At 40.5% G+C, this 10,804-nt stretch overlaps 1 non-coding gene across 1 annotated transcript; it reads left to right on the top strand.

Annotated features, from left to right (window-relative positions):
- Positions 1-10,081: 10,081 nt before the first annotated feature.
- On the top strand, positions 10,082-10,184 carry LOC118898659. Its single transcript, XR_005020799.1, has one exon. It is a non-coding gene; the product is annotated as a U6 spliceosomal RNA (small nuclear RNA).
- The last annotated feature ends 620 nt before the right edge of the window (positions 10,185-10,804 follow it).

Below are 10,804 nucleotides of genomic sequence, written 5' to 3'. Positions count from 1 at the left end.
CAACACATATTTATGAAGCCTTTCCCTGTGCCGAGCTCTGTGCTAAGACCTGGAGCGTCACAGAACAGGCTTACAGTCTGTGGCTCTAAACACCTGTGTGTGCTGGTGAGCTCCAGGGAGTTATCTCCAGCCCAGACTTCGCCCCGGAACTCGGAATTCACAGAGCCAAGACCACACTCAGCATCTCTCCTGGATATCATGCCGCCTAACAGGCATCTAACTGGAATTTGTCCAGATCCAGACGCTAAACCCACTCCTCCCACAGCCTTGTCTACCTCCACTGAGGCACCGCCATTCTTTCCGTTACTCGAATTTTTCTTGGAGTCATCCATGCCTTCGGCATCAGTCTGTTTGGGAAACCACAGCACCTCGTGTTTTTTTGTTTTTGTTTTTGTTTTTGTTTGGCCATGCCACGTGCCATGGCGGGATCTTAGTTCCCCAACCAGGGATGGAACCCTCGCCCCCTGCAGTGGAAGCTCGGAGTCTTAACCACTGGACCGGCAGGGAAGTCCCATCAGTTATTTTAACAGAGTTTAATATAAATCATTTAGCAGGTACTAGAGAACTGAAAAGGCACAAGGGTGGCATGAAGTAGCACGGAGGTCAGGGCAGGAAGCAACCACCCGCCCTCGGCTGGGGGCACAGAGAGAAGGGTCAGGCTCACCTGAACCCACAGCCTGTGAGAAGGGGCCCACAGAGCCGGGCCTCCGAGGAGAGAGCCACAGGCAGCATGCGCGGGTACCTCTGGGGGGGCCCCGTGAGGCTGGCTCTGGGAGCGCGAGGAAAAGTGGGAAATCGGAACCAGCTATCGTTGCGGTGTCACAGACAGGTGAAATCAACACACAGGGTGGACTCTTCCCTCCTCAGCCTTGTGTCACCCTCTGGCACCCCCTTTCCAGCAGAGCTTAACGTGGAGCACGCTGGCCAAGCTGAAAGGTGGTCTGCTGAGAAACTCGAACTTAAGAACCAGCACAGTCCACCTCTTTGGCCACTTAGCCTCCATCATCTTTTTTTTTGGTTATCTTGTTTGTTTGTTTTGTTTTTAACATCTTAATTGGAGTATAATTGCTTTACAACGGTGTGTTAGTTTCTGCTGTATAACAAAGTGAATCAGCTATACGTATACATATATCCCCATATCCCCTCCCTCTTGCGTCTCCCTCCCACCCTCCCTATCCCACCCCTCTAGGTGGTCACAAAGCACTGAGCTGATCTCCCTGTGCTATGCGGCTGCTTCCCACTAGCTATCTATTTTACATTTGGTAGTGTATATATGTCCATGCCACTCTCTCACTTCCTCCCAGCTTACCCTTCCCCCTCCCCGTGTCCTCAAGTCCATTCTCTACGTCTGCATCTTGATTCCTATCCTGCCCCTAGGTTCTTCAGAACCATTTTTTTTTTTTTTTAGATTCCATATATATATGTGTTAGCATACGGTATTTGTTTTTCTCTTTCTGACTTACTTCACTCTGTATGACAGACGCTAGGTCCATCCACCTCACTACAAATAACTCAATTTCATGAAACAACAGAAATTTATTCTCTCACAGTTCGGGAGGCCAGAACTCTGAAATCAAGTGTCAGTGGGGTTCAGACCACTGCAGACCCTTGAGGGAGAATCTGGATGCCCCATGCCTCTCTCCTAGCTTCTGGAGGTTGCTGGCAATCCTTGGCATCCCTTCGTCTTGTAGACGCATCACCCCAATCTCTGCTTCATCTTCTCATTGCCTTCCTCTCTATGTCTCTGGATTCTTCTGTGTCTATTCCTCTTCTTATAAGGACACCAGTATTGGATTTAGGGCCCATCCTAAATCCAGTATGTCATCTCGAGATCCTTAATTTTACTACATCTACAAAGATTCTATTTCCAAATAAGTTCTCACTCACTGGTACTGGGGGTTAAGACTTCAACCCATTACAGTGACCATATTAAGACAAATCAGATCTTGTCACCCTCTGCTCAAAATCCTCCAATGTTCCATCCTACCCTGAGTAAAATCTGCACTCCTACACAACCTGGACACTCCACTGCTCTGACCTCCCCTCCTACTTCTCTCACCTTCCTCCCCCCACAGAATCTCCTCTGTCCCTCAGCCCTCCACTCACAAGCCAGCCTCAGGTCTCTACACGTGCTGCTCCTCCATGTGGACCATTCTCCCCCCAGATATTCCCATGGTTCTCTCTCTCTTACATTCTTCAGACCTTTATTCAAAAGTCACCTTCTCAGTAAGTCTTCCACTAACCACGCTGCGTAAAACTGAACCCCCTTCCTCATTTCCTACTTCATTTTTTTTTTGCCATAGCACTTAGCAATACAACATACTATAAATTTTAAGGTTTATCACTTTATGTCTCCTGCCATTAAAATGTAAGCTCCCTAACGACACCCCCTATCAATCTCATTCACTGCTATACCTGAAGCACTTAGAATAGTGCCTGGTACCTACAGGCCCTCAGTAATTATACTTGAAAATGCAGCATATATAATTGGAATTGCACAAAAGAGAGTATATTGAAATTCCTATGTTCACAGGGCATGGTCCTAGAGTAGCACCAAAAATAGCAAGCATATCAGTAGGTGAAAACATATGTTTTTGCATCCCAGCAAATCACATTTTGGCGTGTCTGATTCACCTTGTCCTGATGATTTCTAATGGTACCAAAACAGAATGCATAGTTGTCACCAATGGAGTAAAATAGCTTGAAACTTTTCTAAAATGCAAGTAATAAAAACCAGTTTTGATTAACAAAGACAGAGGAAAGGCTGAATACGTTCTATTCTCTCTATAGAAAATAATGTTACAAGATTTTGTCATATAGAAAGGCAATCAAAGAGTATTCAGCAAAAAAAAATTTTTTTAGAAAAAAAGCATTTTAGATATGTGTCAGAGATTAATAAAAATTCATTTTTCTGGATTATTTTACTTTTGCAGTCTCTGTTAGCTTTTTTGAATGACTTTTCATTAACTACTGTATTGAGATATAATTGACAGGAAATAAACACATATTTAGAGTGTACAGTTTGACAAGTTTTGGCATTGTTATATGCCCATGAAATTATCACCCACAAGTTAGTGAATCACATCATACATAAGATAGTGAATATAGCCACCACCCTCAAAACTTTCCTTGGGACCCTTTACAAACCATCCTTTCCTTCTCTTTGGTAGGTTGTGGTTTATTTTCATTCAATTTAAAATACTTCCTAATTTTCCTTTTGATTTCTTCTTTGACCCATTTAGAGGTATGCTTTTCAGTTTCCAAAGATATGGAAGTTTTCCAGAGATCTTTCTTTTGTTGGTTTCTTATTTAATTCCATTGTGACCAGAGAACATGCACTGAGCAACTTGAATCCTTTAAAATTTACTGAGACTGCTTTTCCTGCTGTAGAATATGGTCTCTTTTGGCTAATGGACTGTGAAAAGAATGTGAATTCTGCTGATGTTAGGTGGCGTGCTCTCTAAATATCTAAGTTGAGTTGGTTGATGGTGTTGATCAGGTCTTCTAGATTCTTACTGATTTTCTTATTTTCTCTACTTATTCTATTGATTATTGAGGGAGGGGTACTGAAATCTCTAGCTATAATTGAAGATTTGTTTATTTCTCTTTGCAGTTATATTAGTTTTCATGTATTTTAAAGCTTTGTTATTAGGTACATAATACTTAGGATTTTTATGTCCCCTTGATGAACTGGCTCCTTCATCACTAGGAAATGATATTCTGTATTTCTGGTAATACTCTTTACTCTGAAATCTACTTTTTCTGATATTAATACAACCACTACAGCTTTATTTTGATTGAGATTAACATGGTAAGCTTTTCCCATCCTTTTACATTTAACTTATTTTGTGTCTTTATATTTAAAGTGTGCTTATTGCAGGCAATGTATAATTAGTTCTTGCTTCTTTATTCAATTTGATAATCTCTGCCTTCTAATTGGAGTGTTTAGACTATTTATATTTCATATGATGACTGATAAAGTTAGTTTTAAATCTATCTTATTGTTATTTGTTTTCTATTTGTCCCATCTGTTCTTAATTCTTTCCCCCTATTTTACTGGTTCCTTTTAGATTGTGTACTTTTTAAAATTCATTTTATCTCCTGTGCTGGCTTATTAATTATAACTCTTTGTTATCTTATTTTAGTGGCTGCTTTGGGGGATTATATTATACATCTTTAATATATCATGGTGTACTTTCAAGTCATATTATATCACTTTATGTAGCATATAAGAGCCTTACAATGGTGTATTTCTAGTTCTTCCCTCTAGGCCTTTATAACGTATGTTTTCATGCATCCTACTTATACATATGCTATAAAACTTACAATTAATTGTCATTATTTTTGTTTAAACAGCCAATTATCTTTTTTTGGTTAGAGCTTCATTGAGATATAAATCACATACTATACAATTCACCCTTTGAAAGTGAACATTTTGATGGTTTTTAGTATATTCACAAAATTGTTCCATTATCACCACTAATTCCAGGACATTTTTATCACCCCCAAAGGAAACCCCATACCCTTTAGCCAATAACTCCCCAATCTCCCATCCCTCCAAGCTCAAGGTAATCACTAATCTACTTTCCATCTCTATAGATTTGCCTATTCTAGACATTTCATATAAGTAGAATAGATAATATGTGGTCTTTTGTGACTGGCTTCTTTCACTCAGCATAATGTTTTCAAGGTTCATTCAAGTTGTAATATGTATCAATATTTTATTCATTTTTATTCCTGAATAATATTCCCTTATATAAATATACCACCTTTTTTATCCAGTCATCAGTTGATGGACATTGGATTGTTTCCACTTTGGGGCTATTACGAATAATGTTGATGTAAACACTCTTGTGCATGTCTTTGTGTGGACGTGTTTTTATTTCACTTGGTTATATACCTGGGAGTAAAATTGCTGGGTCATATAGTAAGTCTATGTTTAACCATTGGTGGAACTGCCAGACTGCTTTCCAGAAGAGCTGCACTATTTTACATACCTATCAGCAGTGGTCCAGTTTCCAGTGTATGAAGGTTCCAATTTCTCTACATCCTCATCAATACATGTTATTATTCATCTTTTTTTACAATAGCTACCCTAGTAATATTTAATTGTGGTTTTGATTTGCATTTGCCTGATGACGAATAATCAGTTATCTTTCAAATAGATTTAAATGTAAGATAAACTCATATATTTACCCACGTAATTATCACTTCCAATACTTTTCAATCCTTTTTGTAGATCCATATTTCCATCTAGTATCATTTTTCTTCTGCCTAACAGACTTCCTTTAATATTTCTTGTACTGGAAGCCTGTTAGTGATAAATTCATTCAGCATTTGTATGTCTGTAAAAGGCTTTATTTTGCCTTCATTCTTGAAAGATATCATTGCTCGGTATAAAATCTTGTGTAAACAGCTTTTTTTTCTTTCAGTTCTTTAATCATGTCACTCTACTGTCTGGTGTTTTGCTTGTGGTTTTTTTTTGTTGTTCTTGCTTGCTGGAGTTTTTTTTGGTTTTGTTTTTTGGGTTTTTTTTGTTTTGTTTTGTTTTTTCTGATGAGAAGCCTGCTGTCATTATTTTCCTTGTTCCTCTGACTATAACTTGTCATTTTTCCTCTAAGTTGCTTTGAATATTTTCTCAGCAATTTGATTATGGTGTGCTTTGATGTAGTTTTCTCCAGTGTTCTTGTGCTTGGGATTCATTACGTTTCATGTAGTTTTAATGAGATTTGGAAAACTGGGGACCAATATTTTTCAAATAATTTTTCTTTGCCCACTTGCTTTTCAGGATCTCTAATTGCTCATGTGTAGGCCCCTTGAAGATGTCCCTCAATATACGGATATTCTGTTCATTTTCTTAAATTATTTTTCCCTGTTTGCTTCACTTTAAAATGGCTAAATATTGCTATGTCTTCAAGTTCACTACTCTTCTATGATGTCTAATCTGCCATCAATTCTCTCTAATGGATTGATATTTTTCACTGTAGGTATTGTAGTTTTCAGCTCTAGAGATTTAATTTGTATTTTTTATAATTTTCATGTTTCTATTTACCTTAAACATATGTCATACAGTTATAATAGCTGTTCTTATGTCCTTGCCTACCAATTCTAACATCTGTGTGAGTTCTAGTTTGATTGTGATTGATCTTTCTCCTTATTATGGTCATACTTTCCTGCTTATTCGCATACCTGGTAACTTTTTTATTGGATGCCAGTCATGAATTTTTCTTGTTGGCTGTTGGGTATTTTTGTGTTGCTGTAGATATTTTTGGTTTTTTCCTGGGATGCAGTTAATTTACTAGGAAATAGCTTGATTCTTTTTCACCTTGTTTTTAAAAAAATTTTTAGGTGAGAGCAGACCAGTCTTTAGTCTAGAGCTAATCACTTCCTACTACTGAGGCAATTTACTTCTGAGTATTCTACCTTATGTTTCAAGAATCATGAAGGTTTCCAGTCTGGCTGGTGGGAAGAGGTACTATTCTTGACCTTGCACAAACACAAGGTACTGTTCCTTCTAATCCTTTCGTATGATTCTTTCTCCAGCCTTGTGTAGTTTCCTCACACACATGCATTGATGAGTGCTCTGTCAAATACTTAAGGGGAACTCTCTGCAGATCTCTGGAATTCTCTCTCTTTCTATAGCTCTTTCTTCTCCAGGACTCTGTTTATGAATTCTAGCTATCTTTTCCCCAGACTCTCAGCTCAACCTCCCAATTCAGGTAGTCTACCAGGTTCTACCTGGATTTCCCTTCTTTGCACTATAGCCTAGAAGCTATAAATGAAGTAAGGTAGGGAGATTGTAAGGTTTATTTCATTTGTTTCCCATTTCTTAGGGATCATTGTCCTTTGCTTCTTGATATCCAGTGTCTTGAAAAGTCATTGTTTTATATATTTTGTCCACTTTTTCTGATGGTGTTGTTGGTTGTATCAGTAAATGTGGTCCCTGTTACTCTATCTTAGCCAAAAATGGAAGCCTCTGTCAGTTCTTTAAGATTCTCAACTTGTCATGATTTCTTTTCTCATTCTAAATAAATATTCACTTTTCTACTTAATTTTTATTTGTCATTTTGTATTCTTTTTCTTAAAGAGGGTCCCATACTCAGGTTCTTGAGGTAAACACCTGGGTTGGAATTCTGCCTGCAACACTGACTAGCACTGTGACCTTGAGAAGCCTCTGTACTTTAGTTTCCTCATCTATAAAACCAGGACAATAATTGAACCTACTTCAGGATGTTGAGTATCAAATAAATTTTTACATATAAACCACTTATATGCAAAGAACCTAGAAGATAGAAACCACTCAATAAATGTTAGTTATTACTCTTGTTGTTATTTGAGTATCATCAATATATAGGTGGTACTATAATTTATGGAACCACCCATAGAGAGTGTGAAGGCTTAGGATGGAAGACCCCTATATAAGAGGTGAGAGCAGAGAAAGAGTAGGTCACAAAAGAAATAGAGTAGTGGCCAGAGAATAGGATAATTAATGGAACATCTTGTGACATCGACTCTGGAGTCTCAGATGTTTTGTTGGCTTATTTTGTTCTTCATACTTTGTGATTCTTGGTCATGTCCTATATTGGTAAGTGTGACACGTGGTAGGTTTCCACAGTGGAGACTAGGCTTCAGGTGTGCTTCCTTCTCTCTATATAGTCACGGGCATCAGCTTGGTTGGAAATACAACCAGTCACATGGATAAACAAATAATTGAAATACCTCCGGAAAAAGTTTGTCAATGGTTGTAGCTGGAGACAGAAAGGCCAGACACGGTCAGAAGGTTACTTCACAATGATTTCCTCATTCCTTACAAAGAATTATAAAAGCATGAAGTCTTGCCCCAGCCCTAGGGTTCGACTGGAAGAAGAACCTTTGTCCCCCTAGGTTTGGCTTCGAGTGAGCCAGTTCCCCATGGGGGACATGGGGCTGTCAGACAGCACACCCTCATCCTGCAGAAACAGCTCCCAAGGGGGGCTTCTTTCACAGCACCTCTCTCTGCTGCGCACCATCCAGCCTCAGAATTTCTCGGTACCCAGAGAAACCCCTGCCCAACATGTCAGTATAATCCTGGGAAGCATTTTCAGTGGGTACATGAGCTTCCAACCATTTCATTTCTTAAACAGCAGAAATCTCAACTCTTCCCAGGAGTCTGCGCATTGGCTCAGAAAAGGGCCCCCTCTGCTGCTTCCATCCCCCCAGACCCCCTGGCACAAGACAGCTAAGGCACCTGGTCATCCCTTAGCACCCTCCTCAGTCTATGGGGGGGTCCCCTGGAGAGGCAGGGACTCATGTCCCTGGAGCTACATCTCAAGTCCCCACTCTCTGCTCCCCAGACAGGCTGGCACATGAGCTTCTTTCCAGCCTTTTCCCTCTGGGCAGCTTCTGGCTTACTTGACCTATTTTCCAAAAGCTCAAGACAGAAGGCACAGAAAAGCACTGCCTCACTAGGGGCTGTGCTGTGTCCCAGTTACAGAGCCGAACTGCAAAGCAAATTACCACCTTTTAGCAGCCCCACACCTCACAGACTTAATGGTTGATTCTAATTAATGATCAGCTTGTGTTTCTTTCTTTTCTTTCCCTAGAGTAAGAGAAAAACAAAGTTCTTTACTTTCAGTAGATTCTAGATTCTGTATTTATAAATATCATTAGAGGCTCTACGTTTTCTTAATGACAGGAAAAGTCAAGATTTCCTCCATTCACCCAACCAGGACAGAGCTATTTCTCCTTTCATTATTAGGAAGTTTTCTCCCCTCTCCATCTCCAGCTCAGTGCCCTGGGTCTCTAGGTACATGGTAGTTACTCAAGAAATATTCATTGGTTGAAAGAATGGATGGATGGATGGATGGATGGATGGATAGAAAAATGTCTCTGCATTGTTATCTACCAGGGTGCCTTCCCAGCTTGAGAGAGAGCCCTCACGGTGCTTCCTGGCAGCTCTTTTTCAGGGGCCCACTAATCAAAGGGGCCTCTCTTAAGCCTATTTGGAGATCATACAATAGAATTTAATAATGAAGACACCGTTATTTACTTCTTTGTTTTGCAGAGAGCTGGATGAAAACCCGGCTTCCCTGGGCGCTGGGTAGAATTTCTCCATGAATGGTTGGCCAGTTTTGTGTTTCCAGCACAGCTCAGCTCTGTCAGGCACCTTGGCTTCCACTTGGTGCTGGAACGGCTGTGCACAGCCGGGGGCCAGATAGGAGTTTAAATGACTCCTCTGGGGCTCTGCTTTGTTATGAGGTTGCTGGATTTTGCGGTCTCTTTAGAAGTCTTGGCGGCTGCTAGCTCACTCTAGAAGCTATCCTTCCTCGGACATTCCAGGATGCCGCCCCCCCTCTGAGAACTCCGCTAAGACGAGGGCCTGGGCTACTGACCCCTCAGAGTGTGGGAGGCCAGGTGCTCAGCTTTGCAAAGCCAGGTCAAACTTCACTAGCGCGGCTCGGTGACTGACTCTCCTGCTCTCCCAGCCCCTCCGGTCCGTTCTTCCCTTTCCCGGAGCCAAGCCAGGCTTCGGGAGGCAGTCTCCCCCCTCTTCACAGATCCTCTAATTAACACTTCTTCTTCCCTCTTTTCCTCTGCTCCAGTTCCATCCGCAGCTTCCCAATCACAGCATTAAAAACCACAGGTGTGATCCCGCTCCTGATACGGCGTACCCGAGAGGGCTTTGAGCCAAGAGAAGACGGGCTCTGGTCACGAGAAGCAGAAGGAGCCTCCCTGGGATGAAAAGAGGCCATGTCTGTGGCTCGCAGTGTTTGGCTGGGAAAAGTGCCCTCACGATAGTTGCTGCTGGGATATTAATGAAAGTGACTCCCCACACACTGCTTATTAGTGGCAAGGGAAAAAAGACCAAAAGAGCAGCCAGAATGAAGAAATTGTACAACACCTTGACCAGGTCCAAATGAACAAATTTGGACCAGGTCCAAATGAACATCATCTATGCGGGGCGGATCACATTGTGTGGCTCCAGACACCCTGGACAGGACTCACATCACCTGAGATTGTATAACCTCAGTCTAACCAGGACGAAACGCCAGACAAGCACACGATGAAGAGCGTGCTATTGAAACCACATGGTGTGTGGTGCTCACTTCGGCAGTAAATGTAGTAAAATTGGAACAATATGAAGAAGATCAACATTGCCCCTGCACAAAGATGGCACACAGATACGTGAAGATTAAAAAAAATGGTGCATGTGAGGGGAAGGGGGGATCAATGTCATAAAAGCCAGATTAAAGGAGGCTAAAAGACATGACAACAAAATCCAAGACCTGTCCCCACACTGGATCCTGTGCTGGAAGGCGGAATGCTAGAAAGGACACTGATAAGTCATCTAACAAAATCTATATATGGAGGGGAGATTAGATAAACGTACTTTGTCAAGTATTAAATCATGTTATGGAGTATTGCCATTCTTAGGAAATACACACTGAAACATTTAGGGGTAAAGGGCCATGAAGCAGGTAACTTACTCTCAAACTGTTCAGAAAAACATTATATTATACTTATTATAATAGATATAGAGATGTATATTATATATATGTTATATATAATTTTTTCTTAACCATTATATGTATGTGTGTGTGTGTTTTCTTATATATATATATGGAGAGTGGAGAAACATGCAAATAATAAAGCAAGTAGAGAAAAATGATGACAATATAGGGGCTCTTGTACTATTTTTATTTTTGCAAGTTTTTTATAAGTATGAAATTATTCCAAATAAAAGGCTCAAAAATATAGCTGCTGTTCTTCTGATTCTCACATATTCTTAGAGTCTGAACCTTCTGAACCAGAACAAAAAGGACAT

Source organism: Balaenoptera musculus, chromosome 7 (assembly GCF_009873245.2).
Source record: "Balaenoptera musculus isolate JJ_BM4_2016_0621 chromosome 7, mBalMus1.pri.v3, whole genome shotgun sequence".
Lineage (NCBI taxonomy): Eukaryota > Metazoa > Chordata > Mammalia > Artiodactyla > Balaenopteridae > Balaenoptera > Balaenoptera musculus.
The sequence above is the reverse complement of the archived record's forward strand: the minus strand, read 5'-3'. Positions and strand labels throughout refer to the sequence as shown.